The 19,925-nt window shown below is 40.2% G+C and overlaps 1 pseudogene; it reads left to right on the forward strand.

Moving 5' to 3' along the window:
* Window positions 1-1,697: 1,697 nt before the first annotated feature.
* Window positions 1,698-2,583, forward strand: LOC129518514 (BCL2/adenovirus E1B 19 kDa protein-interacting protein 3-like; annotated as a pseudogene).
* The last annotated feature ends 17,342 nt before the right edge of the window (window positions 2,584-19,925 follow it).

A 19,925-nucleotide genomic window follows, 5' to 3' on the forward strand; every position in this document is an offset into this window, starting at 1 on the left:
GTGGCCATTATGACTCTGGAGATCCTCATCCCCCTAACTCAGTTCTACCCTTGACTAAAGAACTTCATTCTCTTCATTCACTTCATTTCTCTAGAGGCAAAGACTTGCATTTCTCAAGGAGTATAGTAAGAGCAGGATGACACAGCAATTTAAAACATGAACAAAAATTTTGCATCATATTGTAAAAGAAAATTTGCATCAGATAATTGTTAAAAAACAGCATGGAGGACTTAAGATTATTGCAATAGGGATCAAGACTATTGCATAGAGAGGAGAGATTCAACTCAGTACCAAATAAAAGGACAGCTGGGAATTTATGGCCAATGGGAAGGATGAGAAAGAGAATGGAAAATTATGACGAAGAGTTTGATTAGGTATCGGGGGGAAAGAGGAACTTGATTAGATATCAAGCTTAATTTGATATTAATGTTGAGGAGATTCTAGATCACTTGGCTAACCAGAATTCCTTGTTAAAACAGCTTTGCAGGCCAAGACCAGGACCAAGGAGAAGGCCCAGTAGAAAGAAGGTTCAGAGGAGTCTGACTGAAGTCTTGGTCTAGGGGGATTCCTTGTCAGAATGTACTCGTGATTTCTGAAGCATGCCACACAGACATATTGTTTCAGGATCTCCTGTCTCTTTTGCTAACAATGCAGACAGACATAGGCACCCCTTCCCCAGATTCCATGAATCAAACACTCTTTTTCTTAAAAATGTTTTTATTGGAGTTCAATTTTCCAACATATAGCATAACACCCAGTGCTCATCCTGTCAAGTCCCCCCTCAGTGACCACCACCCAGTCACCCCAACCCCCGCCCACCTCCCTTTCCAACTCCCCTAGTTCGTTTCCCAGAGTTAGGAGTCTCTCATGTTCTGTCACCCTCACTGATATTTCCCACCATTTTCTCTCCCTTCCCCTTTATTCCCTTTCACTATTTTTTATATTCCCCAAATGAATGAGACCATATAATGTTTGTCCTTCTCCGATTGACTTATTTAACTCAGCATAATACCATCTAGTTCCATCCATGTTGAAGCAAATGGTGGGTATTTGTCGTTTCTAATGGCTGAGTAATATTCCATTGTATATATAGACCACATCTTCTTTATCCATTCATCTTTCAATGGACACCGAGCCTCCTTCCACAGTCAAACACACTTTCAACTGGGCCCCCAAACATACCTTATTATTGTGCTCCACTGATGGATTCTAAAGCACAATAAGACTGAAGAACCACCAGTAGTAGAATAGAAATAAAATTATATTGATACAAACATGGCTAGAAAAAGACTACAAGGGAATACACCAAAACGTCAGAGATCCTAGCAATGTGTATGTAATGTGACCTAAATTGTCTTATTCTATATTAGGCTCTATTTTTAAAAACCTTTCAACATTACTCACAGTGGGATACATCATGAAATAGATGTGTAGATTTTATGTAATTGATTTTATTCTTATCTCAAAAAAGCATTTGAATCAATGGGGTATGTTAAATGTTGATCAAGCAATGATAATCAAGAAAGTAATGTGTATAAATATATATGGGAATGTGCATATACAAATAGAAAACACAAAGGAATTTATCACTGATGGCATTTGGGAATGGTTGTGTGATTGAAAATGATTTTTAGGTGTTGCTGTCCGAGAACCAGAGACGGTCCTGCTGCGGTTGCAGCTCCTTCAGTAGCCCGACAATGTTGTCTCATTTAGTAGAGCAGCTGCCACCCCCGCACAACAACAACAACTGTGAGGAAGGTGAACAGCCTTTGCCCCCGCCAGCCGGGCTCAACAGTTCCTGGGTGGAGCTACCCATGAACAGCAGCAATGGCAATGATAATGGCAATGGGAAAAATGGGGGGCCAGAACATGTACCTTCCTCATCCTCTATCCACAATGGAGACATGGAGGAGATTCTTTTGGATGCACAGTATAAATCAGGACAGAGTAGTTCAAGAGCCAGTTCTCACTGTGACAGCCCTTCCCCACAAGAATATGGGCAGATTATGTTTGATGTGGAGATGCACACCAGCAGGGACCATAGCTCTCAGAAGAAGAAGCTGCAGAAGGAGAGAAAGAAGTTGATGCTTTGAAGAAAAGTGTAGACTGGGTGTCCGAATGGTCCAGTAGACATGGAAACATTCCACCTAAGGAGTTCCACTTCAGACACCCCAAATGCTCCATCTCTTTAAGCATGAGGAAAAGTGGGGCCATGAAGAAAGGGGGTATTTTTTCCACAGAATTCCTTAAGGTGTTCATTCCATCTCTCTTCCTCTCTCATGTTTTGGCTTTGGGGCTAGGCATCTATATTGGAAAGCGACTGAGCACACCTTCTGCCAGCACCTACTGAAGGAAAGGAAAGAACAGCCCTGGAAAAGCGTGTGACCTGTGAAGTGGTGTATTGTCACAGTAGTTTAGTTGAACTTAAGAACATTGTAAGCATGACCCAACCTACCACCCTATTTTTACATATCCAAGTTCCAGTAACTCTCCAATCCAGTATTTTATTCAAACTCTGTTGAGGCATTTTACTAACCTCATTCCCTTTTTGGCCTGTAAGACACGTTAGAATTTCCTAACAGAGTTTACTATTATTTAGAAATTTGCAAGGGCTTCTTTTCCTCAAATGCCACCAGCAGATTATAATTTTGTCAACAATGCTATTGTCTCCTTTTATTGCCACCAGACTTAGACATGCATCGTTCATGGTATAAATTTTACTCTTGCAAGATGACTACCATTTCTCTCTTAAAATGAGATCAGGTTAACAAATGATAGAACAGCTTTCTTGTTACTGTTTTTTTTTCCAAGACAAAGCAAGCTTCCCTAAGCTTGAATTTATAATTGTTTAAAAAGAAAACAGAGGGGCGGGGCAAGATGGCAGAAGAGTAGGTTCCCCAAGTCACCTGTCCCCACCAACCTACCTAGATAACTTTCAAGTCATCCTGAAAACCTATGAATTCGGTCTGAGATTTAAAGAGAGAACAGCTGGAATGCTACAGTGAGAAGAGTTTGCACTTCTATCAAGGTAGGAAGATGGGAAAAGATAATAAATAAAAAAGCATCCAAGTGGGAGGGGCCCCTGCGAGGAGCCGGGCTAAGGGCCTGCGGCAAGTGCCCCCAGGACAAGAACGCCCAGTCCTGGAGAAGCAGGAGCTTTACCAATCTTCCCAGATGGAAAGGCGCTCACAGGGAGTTCGAGCAGGATCCCAGGAGGGGCAGGGATGCCCTCAGGTTCCCAGGGGCATTAACAGAGGACCTGCGCCCCAGGGGAGAGCGCACCAAACACCTTGGCTGAGCTCCCTAAAGGGCTGCAGCGTGTGCGCCCTGTGGGGCCCCAGGAGCAGCTCGGGTGGCGGCTCAGGCAGCAGCTCGGGTGGCGGCTCAGGCTGCGCGCCCCAGGAGCGCAATTCCAGGGGCGCAGGCCCGGGAGCCCAGGGTGCTGGGGGACGCCCCCTGAGATCCAGCACTCCACCCAGGACAGGCGGAGGCTGGGAGAGCCCAGGGCAGTGAGGACACTCCTGCTGCCTGGTGGCTCCAAGCTGTGCAGATAGGCGCCCCCCCGCCCTCCGGTGCATCCAGGCCCCTGCAGACTGAGAACTGCGGTAGTTACTGTGGGAGCTGACTCCAGAGCTGGAGAGCTGGCCGCTGCCACTGTTGTTGTTCCTCCTGGTGTCACCTTGTACCTGGGACTGAGCAGGGGCCTCACAGGATAAACAACTCCCACTGAGCTATGTAGCTGGCAGGTGGCTGGGCAACTCCCCCAGGTGCACACACCTGAGAATCAGCAGAGTAGGCCCCTCCCCCAGAAGACCAGCTAGAAGGACAGGGGAAAAGCAAGTTATTGACCAAGCAACACTGAAAAAGTTCCAGGGGAAGTCGAGGGATATACAGTATATAAAAAGAGAGGATGCTCACCCTTGTTTTTTGTTTTTGGTATCCCCCCACTTTTTTTCTTTTTCTTCTTCCTTTTTTCTCTCTTTTTCTCCTTTTTTTCCAGTGCAACTTGTTTTTGGCCACTGTGCACTGAGCAAAATGACTAGAAGGAAAAAATCACCTCAAAAGAAAGAATCAGAGGAGGGGCAAGATGGCGGAAGAGTAGGGTCCCCAAATCACCTGCCCCCACCAAATTACCTAGATAACCTTCAAATCATCCTGAAAATCTAAGAATTCGGCCTGAGATTTAAAGAGAGACCAGCTGGAATGCTACAGTGAGAAGAGTTCGGCTTCTATCAAGGTAGGAAGACGGGGAAAAGAAATAAAGAAACAAAAGGCCTCCGAGGGGGAGGGGCCCCGCGAGGAGCCGGGCTGAGGCCGGGGCGAGTGTCCCCAGGACAGGACAGCCCCGTCCCGGAGAAGTAGGAGCTGTACCAACCTTCCCGGGCGGAAAGGGGCTCGCAGGGAGTTGGAGCAGGACCCCTCGGGCTCCCTGGGACACTAACAGACACCTGCGCCCCAGGAGAGTGCGCCGAGCTCCCTAAGGGCTGCAGCGCACACGGCGGGGCCCGGAGCAGCTCGGAGGGACTCGGGAGCGGCTCCACGGAGGGAGCTGCAGGGCGGGAGCGCAAATGCAACAGCGCAGGCTCCGGAGGACAGGGCGCCGGGACACAGCCCAGGATCTGGCCTCCCCCGGGACAGGCAGAGGCCGGGAGGGTCCAGGACAGCAAGACGCTCCTGCCCGAGCTGAGCAGATCAGCGGCCCCGCCCCGGAGCCTCCAGGCCCTGCAGACGGAGAGCCCCGTAGTTCCTGCGGAGGCTGAATCCAGGCTTCCAGAGCTGCCATAGCAACTGCGGCTGTTCCTCCTGGGACCTCACGGGGTAAACATCCCCCGCTGAGCCCTGCAGCAGGCAGGGGCAGAGCACCTCCCCCAAGGGCTAACACCTAAAAATCAGCACAACAGGCCCCTCCCCCAGAAGACCAGCTAGACGGACCAGTTCCAAAGGAAGTCAAGGGACTTAAAGTCTACAGATTCAGAATATACTCCCCGGGTATTTTTTTTTCTTTTTTCTTTTCTTTTTGATTTCTGATTGCTTCCCCCACCCCCATTTTTTTCATCTTTCTTTCTTTTTCTTTCTCTTTTTCTTCTCTTTTTTTCCTTTTTTTTCCTTCTTTTTCTTTTTTCTTTTTCTCTTTTCTTTCCTTCTCTCTCTTTCTCTCCTTTTCCCAATACAACTTGTTTTTGGCCACTCTGCACTGAGCAAAATGACTAGAAGGAAAACCTCACCTCAAAAGAAAGAATCAGAAACAGCCCTCTCTCCCACAGAGTTACAAAATCTGGATTACAATTCAATGTCAGAAAGCCAATTCAGAAGCACTATTATACAGCTACTGGTGGCTCTAGAAAAAAGCATTAAGGACTCACGAGACTTCATGACTGCAGAATTTAGATCCAATCAGGCAGAAATTAAAAATCAATTGAATGAGATGCAATCCAAACTAGAAGTCCTAACGATGAGGTTTAACGAGGTGGAAGAACGAGTGAGTGACATAGAAGACAAGTTAATGGCAAAGAAGGAAACTGAGGAAAAAAGAGACAGACAATTAAAAGACCATGAAGACAGATTAAGGGAAATAAATGACAGTGTGAGGAAGAAAAACCTACGTTTAATTGGGGTTCCCGAGGGCGCCGAAAGGGACAGAGGGCCAGAATATGTATTTGAACAAATCCTAGCTGAAAACTTTCCCAATCTGGGAAGGGAAACAGGCATTCAGATCCAGGAATGCCTTTAGAGAGATCCCCCCCTAAAATCAATAAAAACCGTTCAACACCTCGACATTTAATAGTGATGGTTGCAAACTCCAAAAATAAAGAGAAGATCCTTAAAGCAGCAAGAGACAAGAAGTCCCTGTCTTTCATGGGGAGGAATATTAGGGTAACAGCAGACCTCTCCACAGAGACGTGGCAGGCCAGAAAGGGCTGGCAGGATATATTCAGGGTCCTAAATGAGAAGAACATGCAACCAAGAATACTTTATCCGGCAAGGCTCTCATTCAAAATGGAAGGAGAGATAAAGAGCTTCCAAGAGAGGCAGGAACTAAAGAATATGTGACCTCCAAACCAGCTGTGCAAGAAATTTTAAGGGGGACTCTTAAAATTCCCCTTTAAGAAGAAGTTCAGTGGAACAATCCACAAAAACAAGGACTAAATAGATATCATGATGACACTAAACTCATATCTGTCAATAGTAACTCTGAACGTGAACGGGCTTAATGACCCCATCAAAAGGTGCAGGGTTTCAGACTGGATAAAAAAGCAGGACCCATCTATTTGCTGTCTACAAGAGACTCATTTTAGACAGAAGGACACCTACAATCTGAAATAAAAGGTTGGAGAACCATTGACCATTCAAATGGTTCTCAAAAGAAAGCAGGGGTAGCCATCCTTATATCAGATAAACTAACATTTACCCCGAAGACTGTAGTGAGAGACGAAGAGGGACACTATATCATACTTAAAGGATCTATCCAACAAGAAGACTTAACAATCCTGCAAAATACTTAAACGAATTATTAACCAAAGTGAAGAAATACTTAGATAATAATACATTTATACTTGGTGACTTAAATCTAGCTCTTTCTACCCTCGATAGGTCTTCTAAGCACAACATCTTCAAAGAAACGAGAGCTTTAAATGATACACTGGACCAGATAGATTTCACAGATATCTACAGAACTTTACATCCAAACTCAACTGAATACACATTCTTCTCAAGTGCACATGGAACTTTCTCCAGAATAGACCACATACCGGGTCACAAATCGGGTCTGAACCGATACCAAAAGATTGGGATCGTCCCCTGCATATTATCAGACCATAACGCCTTGAAATTAGAACTAAATCACAAGAAGATGTTTGGAAGGAACTCAAACACGTGGAGGTTAAGGGCCATCCTGCTAAAACATAAAAGAGTCAACCAGGAAATTAAGGAAGAATTAAAAAGATTCATAGAAACTAATGGGAATAAAGATACAACCATTCAAAATCTTTGGGATGCAGCAAAAGCAGTCCTGAGGGGGAAATACATCGCAATACAAGCATCCATTCAAAAACTGGAAAGAACTCAAATACAAAAGCTAACCTTACACATAAAGGAGCTAAGGGAAAAAAAAGGAAATGGGCCCGATGCCCAGCAGAAAAAGAGAGTTAATTAAAATTCGAGCAGAACTCAATGAAATTGAGGCCAGAAGAACTGTGGAACAGATCAATAGAACGAGGAGTTGGTTCTTTGAAAGAATTAATAAGATAGATAAACCATTAGCCAACCTTATTAAAAAGAAGAGAGAGAAGATTCAAATTAATAAAATCATGAATGAGAAAGGAGAGATCACTACCAACACCAAGGAAATACAAACGATTTTAAAAACATATTATGAACAGCTCTACGCCAATAAATTAGGCAATCTAGAAGAAATGGACGCATTCCTGGAAAGCCACAAACTACCAAAACTGGAACAGGAAGAAATAGAAAACCTGAACAGGCCAATAACCGGGGAAAAAATTGAAGAAGTCATCAAAAACCTCCCAAGACACAAGAGTCCAGGGCCAGATGGCTTCCCAGGGGAATTCTATCAAACGTTTAAAGAAGAAATCATACCTATTCTACTAAAGCTGTTTGGAAAGATAGAAAGAGATGGAGTAATTCCAAATTCGTTCTATGAGGCCAGCATCACCTTAATTCCAAAACCAGACAAAGACCCCACCAAAAAGGAGAATTACAGACCAATATCCCTGATGAACATGGATGCAAAAATTCTCAACAAGATACTAGCCAATAGGATCCAACAACACATTAAGAAAATTATTCACCATGACCAAGTAGGATTTATCCCTGGGACACAAGGCTGGTTCAACACTCGTAAAACAATCAATGTGATTCATCATATCAGCAAGAGAAAAACCAAGAACCATATGATCCTCTCATTAGATGCAGAGAAAGCATTTGACAAAATACAGCATCCATTCCTGATCAAAACTCTTCAGAGGGTAGGGATAGAGGGAACATTCCTCGACATCTTAAAAGCCATCTACGAAAAGCCCACAGCAAATATCATTCTCAATGGGGAAGCACTGGGAGCCTTTCCCCTAAGATCAGGAACAAGACAGGGATGTCCACTCTCACCACTGCTATTCAACATAGTACTGGAAGTCCTAGCCTCAGCAATCAGACAACAAAAAGACATTAAAGGCATACAAATTGGCAAAGAAGAAGTCAAACTCTCCCTCTTCGCCAATGACATGATACTCTACATAGAAAACCCAAAAGACTCCACCCCAAGATTGCTAGAATTCATACAGCAATTTGGTAGCGTGGCAGGACACAAAATCAATGCCCAGAAATCAATGGCATTCCTATACACTAACAATGAGACTGAAGAGAGAGAAATTAAGGAGTCAATCCCATTTACAATTGCACCCAAAATCATAAGATACCTAGGAATACACCTAACCAAAGAGGTAAAGGATCTATACACTAAGAACTATAGAACACTTCTGAAAGAAATTGAGGAAGACACAAAGAGATGGAAAAATATTCCATGCTCATGGATTGGCAGAATTAATATTGTGAAAATGTCAATGTTACCCAGGGCAATTTACACGTTTAATGCAATCCCTATCAAAATACCATGGACTTTCTTCAGAGAGTTAGAACAAATTATTTTAAGATTTGTGTGGAATCAGAAAAGACCCTGAATAGCCAGGGGAATTTTAAAAAGAACACCATATCTGGGGGCATCACAATGCCAGATTTCAGGTTGTACTACAAAGCTGTGGTCATCAAGACAGTGTGGTACTGGCACAAAAACAGACACATAGATCAATGGAACAGAATAGAGAACCCAGAAGTGGACCCTGAACTTTATGGTCAACAAATATTCGATAAAGGAAGAAAGACTATCCACTGGAAGAAAGACAGTCTCTTCAATAAATGGTGCTGGGAAAATTGGACATCCACATGCAGAAGAATGAAACTAGACCACTCTCTTGCACCATACACAAAGATAAACTCAAAATGGATGAAAGATCTAAATGTGAGACAAGATTCCATCAAAATTCTAGAGGAGAACACAGGCAACACCCTTTTTGAACTTGGCCACAGTAACTTCTTGCAAGATACATCCACGAAAGCAAAAGAAACAAAAGCAAAAATGAAGTATTGGGACTTCATCAAGATAAGAAGCTTTTGCACAGCAAAGGATACAGTCAACAAAACTCAAAGACAACCTACAGAATGGGAGAAGATATTTGCAAATGACGTATCAGATAAAGGGCTAGTTTCCAAAATCTATAAAGAACTTCTTAAACTCAACACCAAAGAAACAAACAATCCAATCATGAAATGGGCAAAGGACATGAAGAGAAATCTCACAGAGGAAGACATAGAAATGGCCAACATGCACATGAGAAAATGCTCTGCATCACTTGCCATCAGGGAAATACAAATCAAAACCACAATGAGATACCACTTCACAACAGTGAGAATGGGGAAAATTAACAAGGCAGGAAACAACAAATGTTGGAGAGGATGCGGAGAAAAGGGAACACTCTTACACTGTTGGTAGGAATGTGAACTGGTGCAGCCACTCTGGAAAACTGTGTGGAGGTTCCTCAAAGAGTTAAAAATAGACCTGCCCTATGACCCAGCAATTGCACTGTTAGGGATTTACCCCAAAGATACAGATGCAATGAAACGCCGGGAAACCTGCACCCCGATGTTTCTAGCATCCATGTCCACAATAGCCAAACTGTGGAAGGAGCCTCGGTGTCCATCGAAAGACGAATGGATAAAGAAGATGTGGTTTATGTATACAATGGAATATTACTCAGCCATTAGAAACAAGAAATACCCACCATTTGCTTCAACATGGATGGAATTGGAGGGTATTATGCTGAGTGAAGTAAGTCAATCGGAGAAAGAGAAACAGTGTATGTTTTCATTCACTTGGGGAATATGAATAATAGTGAAAGGGAATATAAGGGAAGGGAGAAGAAATGTGTGGGAAATATCAGAAAGGGACACAGAACATAAAGACTCGTAACTCTGGGAAACGAACTAGGGGTGGTGGAAGGGGAGGAGGGCGGGGTGTGGGGGTGAATGGGTGACGGGCACTGAGGGGGACACTTGACGGGATGAGCACTGGGTGTTATTCTGTATGTTGGTAAATTGAACACCAATAAAAATTAATTTATTAAAAAAAGAAAGAATCAGAAACAGTCCTCTCTCCCACAGAGTTAGAAAATTTGGATTACAATTCAATGTCAGAAAGTCAGTTCTGAAGCACAATTGTAAAGTTACTGGTGGCTCTGGAAAAAAGCATAAAGGATTCAAGAGACTTCACAACTGCAGAATTTAGATCTCATCAGGCCAAATTAAAAATCAATTAAATGAGATGCAATCCAAAGTGGAGGTCCTAATGACGAGGGTTAATGAGGTAAAAGAACAAGTGAATGACATAGGAGACAAGTTGATGACAAAGAGGGAAACTGAAAAAAAAGAAAAACAATTAAAAGATCATGAGGATAGATTAAGGGAAATAAATGATAGCCTCAGAAGGAAAAATCTACGTTTAATTGGGGTTCCCAAGGGCGCAGAAAGGGACAGAGGTCCAGAATATGTATTTGAACAAATCATAGCTGAGAACTTCCCTAACTTGGGAAGGGAAACAGGTATTCAGATCCAGGAGATAAAGAGATTCCCCCCCCTAAAATCAATAAAAACCGCTCCACACCTCGACATTTAATACTGAAACTTGCAAATTCCAAAGTTAAAGAGAAGATCCTTAAAGCAGCAAGAGACAAGAAATCTCTTTTATAGGGAGAAGCATTAGGATAACACCAGAACTCTCCACAGAGACCTGGGAGGCCAGAAAGGGCTGGCAGGATATATTCAGGGGCTTCAATAAGAAGAACACGCAGCCAAGAATACTTTATCCAGCAAGGCTGTCATTCAGAATAGAAGAAGAGATAAAGAGCTTCCAAGATAGGCAGGAAGTGGAGGAATATGTGACCACCAAACCAGCTCAGCAAGAAATAATAAGGGGGGTCCTGTAAAAGAAAGAGGAAGCCCAAAGAAATAATCCACAAAAACAGGGACTGAATAGGTATTATGATGACACTAAATTCATATATTTCAATAGTAACGCTGAACACAAATGGACTTCATGATCCCATCAAAAGATGCAGGGTTTCAGACTGGATTAAAAAAGCAGGACCCATCTATTTACTGTCTAAAAGACTCATTTTAGATCTCAGGACACCTCCAACCTGAAAATGAAAAGGTGGAGAACCATTTTACATTCAAATGGTCCTCAAAAGAAAGCAGGGGTAGCAATCCTCATCAGATAAATTAAAGTCTATCCCAAAGACTGTAGTAAGAGATGAAGAGGGACACTAAATCATACTTAAAGGATCTATCCAACAAGAGGACTTAACAATCCTCAATATTTATGACCCGAATGTGGGAGCTGCCAAGTATATCAATCAATTAATAACCAAAGTTAAGACATACTTAGATAATAATATATTTATACTTGGTGACTTGAATGTACTGCTTGATACAATCGACAAGTCTTCTAAGCACAACATCTCCAATGAAACAAGAGCTTTAAATAATACACTGGACCAGATGGATTTCACAGATATTTACAGAACTTTACACCCAAATGCAACTGAATACACATTCTTCTCAAGTGTACATGGAACTTTCTCCAGAATAGACCACATACTGGGTCACAAATCAGGTCTGAGCTGATACCAAAAGATTAGGATCGTCCCCTGAATATTTTCAGACCATAATGCTTTGAAATTAGAACTAAATCACAAGAAGAAGTTTGGAAGGATTTAAAGCATGTGGAGGTTAAGGACCATCCTGCTAAAAGATGAAAGGGTCAACCAGGAAATTAGGAAAGAATTAAAAAGATTCATGGAAACTAATGAGAATGAAGATACACCGTTCAAAATCTTTGGGATGCAGCAAAAGCAGTCCTGAGGGGGAAATACATCGCAATGCAAACATCCATCCAAAAACTGGAAATAACTCAAATACAAAAGCTAACCTTGCACCTAAAGGAGCTGGAGAAAAAACAGCAAATAGATCCTACACCCAGCAGAAAAAGAGAGTTAAAAAAGATTCTAGCAGAACTCAATGAAATCGAGACCAGAAGAAGTGTGGAACAGATCAACAAAACCAGGAGTTGGTTCTTTGAAAGAATTAATAAGATAGAAAAACCATTAGCCAGCCTTATCAAAAAGAAGAGAGAAAAGACTCAAATCAATAAAAATCATGAATGAGTAAGGAGAGATCTACACCAATACCAAGGAAATACAAACGATCTTATATACTTATTATGAGTAGCTTACGCCAATAAATTAGGCAATCTAGATGAAATGGACGCATTTCTGGAAAATCACAAACTACCAAAACTGGAACAGGAAGAAAGAGAAAACCTGAACAGGATGATAACCAGGGAAGAATTGAAGCGGTCATCAAAAACCTCCCAAGACACAAAACGCCAGGGACAGATGGCTTCCCAGGGGAATTCTATCAAACGTTTAAAGAAGGAACCGTACCTATTCTACTAAAGCTGTTCAGAAGTATAGAAAGAGATGGAATACTTCCAAACTCGTTCTACGAGGCCAGCATCACCTTAATTCCAAAACCAGACAAAGAGCCCACCAAAAAGGAGAATTATAGACCAATATCCCTGATGAACATGGATGCAAAAATTCTCAACAAGATACTAGCCAATAGGATCCAACAACACATTAAGAAGTTTATTAATCATGACCAAGTGGGATTTATCCCCTGGATGCAAGGCTGGTTCAACACTCGTAAAGAAATCAATGTGATTCATCATTTCAGCAGGGGAAAAAACAAGGACCATAGAATACTGTCAATAGATCCAGAGAGAGCATTAGACAAAATACAGCATCCATTCCTGATAAAAACTGTTCAGAGTGTAGGGATAGAGGGAACATTCCTCAACATCTTAAAAGCCATCTACGAGAAGCCCACAGCAAATATCATTCTCAATGAGGAAACACTGGGAGCCTTTTCCCTAAGATCAGGAACAAGACAGGGATGTCCACTCTCACCACTGCTATTCATCATAGTACTAGAAGGCCTAGTCTCAGCAATCAGGCAAGAAAAAGAAATAAAAGGCATTCAAATTGGCAAAGAAGTCAAACTCTCCCTCTTCACAGATGACATGATACTGTACCTAGACAACCCAAAAGATTCCACCCCAAGATTGCTAGAACTCATACAGCAATTTGGCAGTGTGGCAGGATACAAAATCAATGCCCAGAAGTCAGTGGCATGTTTATACACTAACAATGGGACTGAAGAAAGAGAAATTAAGGAGCCAATCCCATTTACAATTGAACCCAAAAGCATAAGATACCAAGGAATAAACGTAACCAAAGAGGTAAAGGATCTATACCCTAAAAACTACAGAACACTTCTGAAAGAAATTGAGGAAGACTCAAAGAGATGGAAAAATATTCCATGTTCATGGATTGGAAGAATTAATATTGTGACAATGTAAATGCTACCCAGGGCAATTTACACATTTAATGCAATCCCTATCAAAATACCATGGAGTTTCTTCAGAGAGTTGGAACAAATCATCTTAAGATTCATGTGGAATCAGCAAAGACCCCGAATAGCCAGGGAAATATTAAAAAAGAAAACCATATCTGGGGGCATTACAATGCCAGATTTCAGGTTGTACTACTAAGCTGTGGTCATCAAGACAGTGTGGTACTGGCACAAAAACAGACACAGAGATCAATGGAACAGAATAGGGAATGCAGAAGTGGACCCTCAACTTTATGGTCAACTAATATTCGACAAAGGAGGAAAGACTATCTACTGGAAAAAAGACAGTCTCTTCGGTAAATGGTGCTGGGAAAATTGGATAGCCACATGCAGAAAAATAAAAGTAGACCATTCTCTTACACCATACACAAAGATAAACTCAAAATGGATGAAAGATCTAAATGTGAGACAAGAGTCCATAAAAATCCTAGAGGAAAACACAGGCAACACCCTTTTTGAACTTGGCCACAGTAACTTCTTGTAAGATACATCTATGAAGGCGAGAGAAACAAAAGCAAAAATGAACTATTCAGACTTCATCAAGATAAGAAGCTTCTTCACAGCAAAATAAACAATTCACAAATCTAAAAGACTACCTACAGAATGGGAGAAGATATTTGCAAATGACCTATCAGATAAAGGGCTAGTATCCAAGATCTATAAAGAACTTATTAAACTCAACAGCAAAGAAACAAACAATCCAATCATGTAATGGGCAAAAACATGAACAGAAATTCCACAGAGGAAGATATAGACATGGCCAACAAGCACATGAGAAAATGCTCCGCATTACTGGCCATCAGTGGAATACAAATCAAAACCGCAATGAGATACTACCTCACACCAGTGAGAATGGTGAAAATGAACAAGGCAGGAAACAACAGATGTTGGAGAGAATGTGGAGAAAGGGGCACCCTCTTGCACTGTTGGTGAGAATGTGAACTGGTACAGCCACTCTGGAAAACTGTGTGGAGGTTCCTCAAAGAGTTATAAATAGAGCTACCCTTCGACCCAGCAATTGCACTGCTGGGGATTTACCCCAAAGATACAGATGCAGTGAAAAGCCAAGCCACATGAACCCCAATGTTTATAGCAGCAACGTTCACAATAGCCAACCTGTGGAAGGAGCCTCGATGTCCATCAAAAGATGAATGGGTGAAGAAGATGTGGTCTGTGTATACAATGGAATATTACTCAGCCATTAGAAACGACAAACGCCCACCATTTGCTTCAACGTGGAATTGACCTGGAGGGTCTTATGCTGAGTGAAATAAGTCAATCGGAGAAGGAGAAACATTATATGGTCTCATTCATTTGGGGAATATAAAAAATAGTGAAAGGGAGGAAAGGAGAATGGAGAGAAATTGAGTGGGAAATATCAGAAAGGGTGACAGAACATGAGAGACTCCTAACTATGGTATAGGATCAAGGGGTGGTGTTAAGGGAGGTGGGCAGGTGGTTGGGGTGACTGGGTGACAGGCACTGAGGGGGGCACTTGATGGGATGTGTACTGGGTGTTATGCTATATGTTGGCGAATTGAACTCCAATAAAAATAATTTTTTAAAAAAAAAGAAAACAAACAATAAGACAGAAGAAAAAAATATCCTGGACAATAAAAAATTTTTTAAACAACAACAAAAAAATAAAATGATATTTATGTTACTTCGATGTCAGGTTTGTTATTTTAATATTTTATACACTTCCATCTTACTGCCTTAAGAGAATTTTGAATATATATGTCCTCATGTTATTTTGGAGTATGCAGAAAATAATGATAATAATAACAGTACTCATACTTTTAGTGTGCACCATATTCCAAACAGTGTTCTAAGCTATTGGTGCTAATAAGTTTATTCCCCAAAAGAAACCTGTGAAGTCTATACCATCAATGTCCCCACTTTATATAGGAAGGAATGAAGGCACATGGAGGTGAAGCAAATTACCTGAGATTTTATAGCTAGTAATTTGTAAAACCTGGAGATAGCCAAAATGGTTTGGCTCCAGAATCAGTGCTCTCAGCCTCTTAATAAAACAAATAATAAATCCATTAAAATGATGATTGGAACAACTGGAGGCAGTCAACCCATCTTCTGAAATATAATTTAAAAATTATGTTATTTTCTATTTTGGTGGCAAATCCTAATCCTATTGTTTTCTCTAAAAGTAACTTTTTTCTCTTACATTGAATAAAACTGGGCATAATGGAGATATTCAGGCAATTGATGTTGTAAACCAACAAGGAAAGGTGCAAAGGAAAAAATGTAGTCTCCGATATTAAGGACTTGAGAGATCAGCTTAGTAAATCCATCTTTTATGAGAAAGAAGAAATTAGGAGGGAACAGAAACTATGGAGAAGTAAAAATACAGAGAAAAGCTGAAAGATAGAAGAAAGGTATTTGTTGTATGGATGTGTATTTTATGAGAGAGAAAAAAGGCAGGTACATCCCTTCAATGTTTTCGATCCATACACAATTTCAAAATGAATAGATATTATGTGGAAAGAATATCTCCTAACTTGTTTTTAAAACAATAACTGGATTTTTCTCTTAAGTCAAACTTGAATATCTATTGGAGAAATGTAAAAAGTAGAGAGTAAAGGGTCACCTGTGACTGAGCCAGCACTGGGGCTTGAACATCATTGAGCAGGAAGCCTGGGGCAGAGAAGCAGTGTTAATTTTGATTAACGGTGGAACAGTTTGGACATGTTTACATTGAGGTACCCTTGGGACATTCAGGGGAACTAGGTAAACATCCACAGGTCCAAAGAGCATACTGGGCTAGAGATGTAGAATTGGTTGTCCTCATCGCTAAGATTGTAGCAACAACTGTGGAAGTGCATGGGATCAGCCAAGAAGAACACAGAGACTGAGATGAGAGAGGATTTGCAATATTAGGGAAACAATTTAGCTCAGGTTCCAAGAGTCCAGGTGTTGGAACTTGTCAGTACTGGTACATAAATCTCCACTCTGTCCCTCGCTATTCTAAGTAAAAGCAAACCTATAAGATGGTTATGTAAGATTCATATTGAATGTAAGAACAGAGAAAAGGTAAATTTAAGGAATGTTGAAAGTATATTATACAAATTGTATCTATATTAGTAGTAATATAATAGAGTAAAACCTACAGTTAAGATGATCTGCCTACCAGAGTGAAATCCAGCACCCTTTATTTTATTTTATTTTTAGCACCTTTTAAATGAACAAAACAATTCTGTTAGTCAACCACATAAAATGTACAATGTCCAGTATCTAATAAAAAATTAGTAACAATACAAGTGGTAGTAAAATATGACCAATAATTGAGAAAAAATAGTCAATAGAAACAGCTATTATAAATATGTCCAAGGATTTAAAGGAAATATTAGTATAATGAGGAGTGAAATGGCAGATATAAAAGATATCAAGTGAAGCTTTTAGAGGTTAAAAAATATAGTCTCTGAATAAAATGTTTGTTCATTCAGATTAACAGCATATTACACACCACAGAAGAAAAAATCATTGTGTCAGCAGCGTAGCAATAGAAAAAAATCAAGAGCTTCAATGGAACAATATCAAGATTTCTAATATATCTGTAATTAGGGAACAGAAAATATGTTTGAAAAGACTAATGGTGGAAACATTTCCAAATTTGAGGAAAATGAAGAGTTCAAAGATTCAAGAAGTCCTCTGAAACTACATAGGAAAACACAAATAAAAATTAGACCACACCTGAGACGCCTGGGTGGCTCAGCAGTTGAGCATCTGCCTTTGGCTCAGGGCATGATCCCAGAGTCCTGGGATGGAATCCCACATCAGGCTCCCTGCATTGGAGCCTGCTTCTCCCTCTGCCTATGTCTCTGCCTCTCTCTGTGTCCCTCATGAATAAATAAATAAAATCTTTAAAAAAGACCACACCAAAGCATGTAATGACAAAATATGTGAAAAGTAGTAATAAAGAGAAAATCTTGAAAGAAGCTGGAGAAATATGACACAAAATGTAAAGGAAAACAAAGATAAAAATCACCACGTGTAGATTACTTATCAGAAACAGTGCCAGCCAGAGTATACAATGGAAAGATAATTAAGTACTAAAAATACACACTGTCAAACTAGAATTAGATATTCTGTGTAAACATCCTTCAAAATAATGATCAAATGCTTCAGTATTCAACAAAACCTTAAAACACTTTGTTGCCAGTAAACCAGCAAAACAAGAAATTTAAAAAAAATTATTTATTTATTCATGAGAGACACAGAGAGATAGGCAGAGGGAGAATCAGGCTCCCCACAGGAGATCCTCAACCCCACAGGGAGCCTGATGTGGGACTTGATCCCAGGACCCTGGGATCATGACCTGAACCAAAGGCAGACACTGAGCCACCCAGGTGCCCCAAGAAATATATATTTTTAATATACTTAAGCCTGAAGGAAAATAATGCCAGATAAAACCTTGAATATGTGCAAAGGACTAAATAACACCAAATACATATATATGGACGTCAATATATTTTTTCTGTATTTGCAATATTTTAAAAGATCATTTAAAAAACTAAAATAGTATAAATAGAGTATGGAATTGATATATAGATATATTTAACAGTAAAATATATGACAAAAATAACACAATAAAGGGGAAGAAAACAATATGTTTATTATAAGATTCTTACATTTATAAATGAAATGCTAAATTATTATTTGGAAGTAGATAGAAATATGTTAGAAATACAGTATTTAGACAACAGAGAAACTAGTAAAAATAAAACTGTAGTAACAAGCCAATAGAGGAGATAAGATATTGTTTAAAAAATATTTAAGTTGGGGATCCCTGGGTGGCTCAGCAGTTCAGTGCCTGCCTTCGGCCCAGGGCATGGTCCTGGAGTCCAGGGATCGAGTCCCACATCAGGCTCCCTGCCCGGGGCCTGCTTCTCCCTCTGCCTGTGTCTCTGCCTCTCTTTCTCTTTGTGTCTTTCATGAATAAATAAATAAAATCTTTAAAATAATGTTTAAGTAATTCAAATGAAGGCAGGAAAAGAGGAAAAATGTGAAGAGACTCAAAGGGTAGAAAAGTATATTCCAAAGAAAACCATAATCATAAGAAAAGCAGAGTGGTTATACTCATTTAGACTAAGTTTACTTCAGAACAAGCAATATTACTACAGAAAAACAATCATTCTGTCATTTTTATGACAGAAAAATTAATTTATCAAAAGTTCATAGATATCCTAAATATGTTGCACTCAATAAATTGTTTCAAAATGCTTAAAGCAAATCCTGGTAATACAGAAAATAGAATGGACAAATCTGCTATTATGGTTGTGGCTTTCAATGCTCCTCTCTCAATAATTGCTAGAGCAAGTAAATTAAAAAAAAGATAAGGATATAAAAACCTGAACATTAGCACACAAAAATTTGTACACAAATGTTTATAGTAGCTTATAATTGCCAAAACATGGAAACAACCAAGATATCCTTCAATAGGTGAATGAATAAACAAAATGTGGTTAATCCATAAATGGAATATTATTCTGTAATAAAAACACATGAGCTTTCAAGACACAAAAGACATGGAAGATACTTTAATGCATATTGTTAAGTGATAGAAGCCAATTTGGAAAGGGTCCATAGTATAGGATTCCAAAGATATGACATTTTGGAAAAGGCAAAATTATGGTGACAGTAAAGACATCAGTGGTTGCTAGGGATTCAGGGGAAAGAAAACAAGGTTGGAAAGGTAGAGCATGGGATTTTTAGGACAGTGAAACTATTCTGTATCCATAATGGTGGACCCATGACATTATACATTTGTCAAAACTCATAGAATGTACAATACAAAGAGTGAAACCTAATATAAACTATGGACTTTAGTTAATAATAATGTATTAGTATTGGATCATCAATTATAACAAATGTACCATGCTAATGCAAGATGTTAATAATAGGGGAATCTTGGGGGTGGGTAGGGTGTATATGGGTACTCTCTATACTTTCAATTTACTGTTTCTGTAAATCTAAAACTGCTCTCAAAAAAACCTATCAATTAGGGGTACCTGGGTGGTTCAGTGGTTGAGCACCTGCCTTTGGCTCAGGTCGTGATCCTGGGGTCCCAGGATCAAGTCCCACATTGGGCTCCCTGCATGGAGCCTACTTCTCCCTCTGCCTATGTCTCTGCCTCTCTCTCTGTGTCTCTCATGAATAATAATAAAAAACCCTATCAATTAAAAAAAAACCCTGGATAACACTATCAACCTGACTAATTGAAATTTGTAGAACCATTCAGCCAACAGCAGAAAAAATATTATTTATAATTGAACATGGAACATTAAATAACTTTCAACCATTTTTAAAGT

Source organism: Nyctereutes procyonoides, unplaced genomic scaffold (assembly GCF_905146905.1).
Source record: "Nyctereutes procyonoides isolate TBG_1078 unplaced genomic scaffold, NYPRO_anot_genome, whole genome shotgun sequence".
Taxonomy (NCBI): domain Eukaryota; kingdom Metazoa; phylum Chordata; class Mammalia; order Carnivora; family Canidae; genus Nyctereutes; species Nyctereutes procyonoides.